Below are 7,357 nucleotides of genomic sequence, written 5' to 3'. Positions count from 1 at the left end.
CAGATAATAAACTTGACTGTGGGAAAATGGGAATCCGCTTTCCGAACTGCTTCTGACAACTGATTGTTTTCAGCACGTCCTCTGGATTAATGGGAGTGAATGGAATGTTTACCAATGACAAATGAAATTTTGCAGCCAAGCAGCTGTTCATGGGGGTTCCACACACTCAAAAACTCACATCAGACTGACATAAAACATGCTTCATGTGCTACACTAAAACAATGGACCCATTCTCCATCATCTATCACATTTAACTTCAAAACCAATTCAAGACTTACTGAATGTGTCAAAATGCAAATTCACTTACTGAAAGGGGAGGGGTAATAATAGAATAATGGTAATGGTAATAAAGCTGGGATCCTAAAGGAATAGTTAACCTAAAAATGAATATTTTGTTATGATATTTTCCATGGAACATCTAAGTAGTCTAACTATAAGTATGCAAATGTTCTGTATATTTTAAATACTTTAAGTCATTTTTGAAAATTTGGGAAACACCAGTTACATTAATTCTGATTGCATGGAAATGTGTGGCATGCACATGATCATAAGAATATCAAGTCACGCAGGTCTGAAACAACATTAGTGCTGTGCTAATGCTGTAAATTATTACATTTTCAGTATAATTACTGTAAATGATAACAACATTTTCATTTTTAGGCAAACTATTTCTTCAAAACTACTTCTACTCCCTCCAACTACTTTTCAACATGGCTCTTAAAAGATATAACTTCTCTTGGGTTTGAAATGTTGAAACTGTCTCTCTCTCACACACACACACACACACACACACACACACACACACACACACACACACACACACACACACACACACACACACACACACACACACACACACACACACACACACACTCTCTCTCTCTCTCTCTCTCTCTCTCTCTCTCTCTCTCACTGACTATTTCAGTTTCTTCATCATTTCAGTTCCTGTGTCTATACATCCTGACACCAGCCTATTTACTTAAATATCAGATGAATATTTCATGTTTCATATGTGGAGCAGTGTGGGATTTGAGCATGCCAGTCTGATGCCGTGAGTAAACCCTGAAGGTCCTAGGAAGATGAAAATGTTTCAATACTCCTATAGAAGCCCATAGGTAACGACAGATTAGTTTGAAACTGGTTTAGATTATTTTACCCTAAAGAAGAGTTTGAAATTGTCATGGGACTGTGTGAAATCATGTGTGTGTGTGTGTGTGTGTGTGTGTGTGAACATATGAGTCAAACTCTGTTCTCAAGAGTTCAAAAAAAGGACAGTTCACACAAAAATGAAAATTCTGTCATCATTTACTGACCCTCAAGTTGTTCCAAACCTGTATGAGTTACCTTTTTTTGTTGAGCATAAAAGAAGATATTTTGAAGAATGTTAGGGGAAAATGTGAGGGTAAGTAAATGATAACAGAATTTTAATTTTTTGGTGAACTAACTTTAACAACACTTAAATGCTTGCAAATTGTTTTTATGACATTTCACTGTGAATCTGTGGCAAAACGTGCAGTAAGGTACAGTTGAAGTAAAACATTTACATCCCCCTTTCAGAATGAGAAGACTTTGAAACAGAAAGATGTGTACATTTTTCTTATTTTGCCTAAATATCATATTTTTTTTCATTTTGTACTGCCCTTCAGAGGCTACAGAAAGATAAATTTCAGAGGAGACAAAATAAGTTAAATTTACAGTGATCTCTATCTCTCTGTCTCTGTAAAAATGAGTCCCTCAGTTGTCCTCATTGTGTAAAGATGGATCTCAAAATCATACGGTCATTGTTTGGAAAGGGTTCAAATACACAAAGATGCTGGAAAACCAAAGCATTTGCTCTACAACAAATTACACGCACCCTGAAAATGCAATATTTAAGCTGTTTTTTTTATTTTATTTTTTATATTTGTAATAAATAACTAAGAACGTTTGGGGTGTGAGTGTTTGTAGTTTTTCATACAACAAAATATCCAAGCATCATCAAGTTATGTTCATCACAGACTTTATTACACTAAGAAAGTGAAAATGTATTAGTGAATTATAAAAACCCATAGGAAAATCTTGATGGGAACACATGGTTAGTCGACTTTAATAGCAGATTTATGGGTTTTTATGTTATGCAGCACTCAATGGTTATTTTTTGTAGTTATCGTCACTAGTGTGAATGGGCCTTTAATTCTTTTCCCACCAAACACAGAATTTTCAGGGTTTCTGTGTTTTCACTGTTACACACTCAGGGGCACTATGACACATCTCCTGAATGAGTCTAGAATGTGCCGATTAAAAACACAGACGAGGAAGACGCAGAAACGAGAAAACTCTTATGTAAGCATATACATACGAAAATAACACAATCCTCAACACTAAACCGCATATAAGTTAAATCTGGCTAATTTTAGCGAGTGAAATCTCGATTCAGGAAGTGGTAAAGAACTGTGCAAACTGTGAGAGTGCTGATGGAAGCCATCTACTGCATTTTTGCTTTGATAATAGTACTAAATATGATCCAGTAGTATTTAATAAAAATTCGATTTTCTCAGCTTTTTGCTCAAAATTTTTTGTTTTCTTTTTATGAAAGCTACCTACATTCAAATTTTGATAAAAAAAAAGAAAGAAAGCTTGAAGCTAGAATAAAACATATCTAATTATTTTAAAGAGGGCCTGTTCTTTATTTTAGTGTCTTGCATGTTCATACAACAAAATATTGTGCAGGTCATGAAATTTTGGTGAAAATCATCAAAAATGCTGGCAGTGGCTGGTAACTTTTTTCAAAAACGCTTGCGGGAAAAGGGTTAAAAGGACAGAAAAATAGTAAATTTGAACTGTTTTTATTCATGTTATTATAAAAATCATGAAACACAAAAGTCAATATTTGTAAGTATTTCTCTTGCTATGATTAAAGCAACTACAATGGATGTGGACATGACAGGTGGTCGTCTTGGTGAGTTCAGGAGAATCAAATTCATGAACAAATCATTGTTTTGATTCAATTGTTCACAAAACCACTCATTATCATATCATTTATTATATCATTTTGAAAATGCCTATTTTGAGTGGAATTTTCATGCATGGCTCTTTAAATGCAAATGAGCTGCTGCTCAACGCCCCCTTTTCCGGAACAGGGCTGTGCCTTTACAGCTCATAACTCAGATACTCTGCCAAAAAAAATCTGTTTGGTTTTGATTATCATGTCTATCCTGCTAAAATCATGCATTTTAAAGCCACATCAGTTTAAACTTATGATATACGGTTTGCTGAGTGCAAACAGAGAGCAGCTGTCACAGGGCATGTGAGTAGCCTACTAAACTAAGTTCTCTTTCATGTTTTATTGTGCTTAAACTAGGGCTGGGCGATTTTTTAGATTTTTTCGATTAATTCGAATTTACATTTTAAGACGATTTAATTTTTTATTAAATCGAGGTATCGCGATTTTTTAATAAAAATATTAGATACATTGTAATTGCACTAATGGCAATGTTGTCCGACCACATGATGGCGCGCCTAACTAACCGCTGTATTCAGAACGGAAAACAAATACGCGTTCTGGCAAATAACGGGAGTCACTAAGTGGACATGATTAGCTGCAAGTTAGCCTGTTATATTACATACAATTTCACTTATCACATAAACAGAGTAGAGAGATGATTGAAGACAATAGCGAATTATTTGCATATCAAGGCTCGAGTGCGACCAGCATATTTGTATTTGCGCTGAGTGGAGCTTCAAAGATTTCTACGTGTTTTGCACGTTGACTAATATATCTCAAGTGCAGAGAGAGTGTCAATAAGAGACTGAATGGGCAGTAGCTTAGTTTATTATAATAGATCTTAGTGATATTGCAAACTAAGATGAGTGACAGCTTTTAATCATTTTTAATGGAGTTCGTAAATGAGATATTGATTTATTATAACAGTTAAATAAACAAGAAGTTATTATTAAGTGACTTACATTGTCTGACTATAACACTATTGCCTGATTTTGCTCTATTTTGTCGTTCAAAGTGGTCTGAAACAAGTCTCAGCTGAGCCGCTGCGCTCCACTCAAACACAGCGGTGTTTCGTTTATGAATGAACGTGCGTTTTGAAATGAATCTATTGAAATGATTCAATTTCCCGTTCATAAAGAGTCACTTGCATTATTCTTGAATGAACCATCCGTTCAAACGAATCAAATGAATATGATTCAGTAATTAAATCAGTGTCTTACCACCACCTGCTGGCAGATCGTTTCAGTTATTTAATATTTCTGTGTTCAAAATTGTATATTTTTGTATACGATATAAGTCCAAGAGAAAAGCATGGAAATATATATTTTCCTCCCGTCTCATATTTATTTGTCTTACAAACATTTACTGTGTCTGGTATGATAAGAATGGGGTCTGGTGCACTGATGCAGTTGCAATGTATACTGCAAAATATATGGTGCCCATATATATTGTGGAAAAGCTGGGGTTTCTTTACATGCTAAAAGTAGTAGGGGGGGAAAAATCGATTTAAATCGTAAATCGAATTTTTTGTGAAAAAATCGGGGATTTTATTTTTAGGCCATATCGCCCAGCCCTAGCTTAAACTGACAAATACACACAAGTTTATGTTAAAAACACACGTAAGCAGTCGGTTACGTCTGTGAAGGTAAATAGCTGGGAAAGAAATCGCAAAAACAAAATGGTGGCGCCGTAGGTGCACCATGGAAACATGCTTATTAAGGGGTGTTAATATTATAATAAGATCCCCATCCTACGTCACTAGGGAAGCGAAATATAAGAGGCTTGTTTTTCACATTTTCTGGGTCGGTAGATGCACCGGGGACAAGATTATAGCACTTGAACATGGAAAATCAGATTTTCATGATATGTCCCCTTTAAAAGCATCCTTCTCCTAGTATAATTCATCAAAATTCCTCTCAAAGAAAGAAAAAGTCAAACAGGTTTGGAACAATATGAGGGTGTGTAAATTATTGGAGGGAAAAGTTAATTTAAACTGTTATAACTCTTAAGATACAGAATGGAAGGGTGTGTATGAGAGGAAGAGAAATGACCAGTTGTGCTCTGCTTTGCCTTATTAGTAATTATGAACAGCTGTTTGTTCATTCTGTGAGTTTGGGCAGCAGCCAGTGCAACATATTAACTCGTCACGCATACATGATCACTGAGACAGAGCGAGAGAGAGAAATGGAGTGAGAGGAAGAGAAACACAAGGCAAACCCCCACTTTTTTAAGGAAAGGGGGTATTTGAGTGTAACATCAGAACAAAAAGAAAGAAAAAAGGCATAATGTTCAAGAGAAATTTGTCAAATTGTGTGCAGAAGTGTGTTGAAGACACACACCAAAGCAAAACGACACAAATAGCCTGCTGGAGGGAAATAGAGTAGGATTGCGAAATGGAGAGTGACATTAAATGTTCAACATGTGTGCAAACATTACTGTACAGCTCTCTCGCCATACTTTAAATGAGACTGACTCCATCATCTCCACCTCTGGCAGCATTGACAACTGAAGGTCCAGCTGTACTGGCAATGCTGAAGACCTTAGACACACACACACACACACACACACACACACACACACACACACACACACACACACACACACACACACACACACACACACACACACACACACACACAGGGCTGGGAAAGGAAGAGCACCACTGGCAAGACATTGGCTTCTAACACAATGAACCCTCAGTCTCGCATTTGATCAGAGAAATACTGCAACAGCTGGCAATCTCAAACTCAGCCTTACACACACAAACAGACACAAACACATACACATACGCACTCATAAAGAGAATCCAGCTTTTGTTCCTTTCTTAAAAATGTTCAAGGCTCTTGTTAAAGACTGGGTTTAAGGAGGTTTTTAGCAGTGATGGGATTAAGGGTTTTTTATGTAGGAAACCAACAGAAGCATCAAGCTTTTTAAGGAGCTTTTAGACAAAATGAGTTTCAATTTTTCAATGAGATGTGACTGACCGTGTGTAATTAAACAAAAGCCAAAAGCTCCATCACAAGTGTAATCATGCATGAAATGAGACAGCGAGAGAGAGAGAGAGAGAGAGAGAGAGAGAGAGAGAGAGAGAGAGAGAGAGAGAGAGAGAGAAGAGAGAGAGGTCATTTAGTAAAAGAACATTTTGATGCATTAGAGCAACTGTCACACAAAACGGCTGCTCAAAATGATACTTGATAAAGCAGAAGTACATCATGATGTGCTTCTCAAGCTAAGCGAAAAAAATCGCTGCTTACAGAAATAAATAGTTGTTGTCATTCACCACTATCTGATAGTAAAGCAGTAAGCCACAGGAAGCAGTGCAATAGTAATTTTACCACAGTAAGGGGTGTTGTTAAGATGTGAATCAGACTCTTACCATCTAAAATCATGACAAATAAGATAAGATAAATGATAAATTGGAATATGGAACCTAACTGAAATGAGTAAACATGTTGAATTTGTCAAAATAACTCAGTCTTTTGCAATTTTCCACAAGAATGCAATTTTTTTTAGTGGTATAAAAATGATGTGCATAACTATTACTGAAAATTGCCTATTGACTGGCGTTCTATATACAGCGTATTGGGTGCAAAGGAAGTTATTGTAAGTGTTTACAAATGATTGTAATTTTTACAGAAGAAAGGTAAAAATGCTGCAGTAAAAACTTGCTAAATGGTTATCTTACCATATACACACATTTAACATTGCATCATATGTAAGTTTCCTGTAAAACACAGTCAAATTTTTAGTAACATATTTCAGTAATGATTTAGTTTCCTCTCAATGATTATCAGTACTGTCGATTAGAGTGTTTGTGTTACATTTATGTTATTTAGTTAGTGTTTATGCATTATTTTAGTGCACAGTATTTGCCATGTTTTATAGTCAGGCAACTTACAATGAAATAATGTGACCTTCTATTGTGTCTTCCGCATTTTTATGGCAGTCACTGGTACATTAAAAGCAGAATAAAAGCAGATTTTGGTACAACTAGATTCAAATTTAACATATAACATATAATATAAAGTAATAAATAATAATAATAAAATTGGGATCAGTAAAATTTTTCATGTTTTTTACAGATGTTTCCTATGCTTATCAAGGCTGCATTTATGTGATCAAAAATGCACAGAAAATGCAATATTATGAAATATTATTACAATGAAATAATGTAATAATTGAGTATACATTAATATCTAATTTATTCCTGTAATCAAAGCTGAATTTAATTATTACTCCAGTATTCAGTGTCACATGACCCTTCTGAAATCATTCTAATATGCTAATTTGTTATCAATATTGAAAACAGTTGTGTTGCTTAATATTTTTTTGGAATCTGTGATACTTTTTTACATATTTCTTTGGTGAATACAA

Source organism: Garra rufa, chromosome 6 (assembly GCF_049309525.1).
Source record: "Garra rufa chromosome 6, GarRuf1.0, whole genome shotgun sequence".
NCBI classification, from domain to species: domain Eukaryota; kingdom Metazoa; phylum Chordata; class Actinopteri; order Cypriniformes; family Cyprinidae; genus Garra; species Garra rufa.
Note: the sequence above shows the minus strand (reverse complement) of the source record.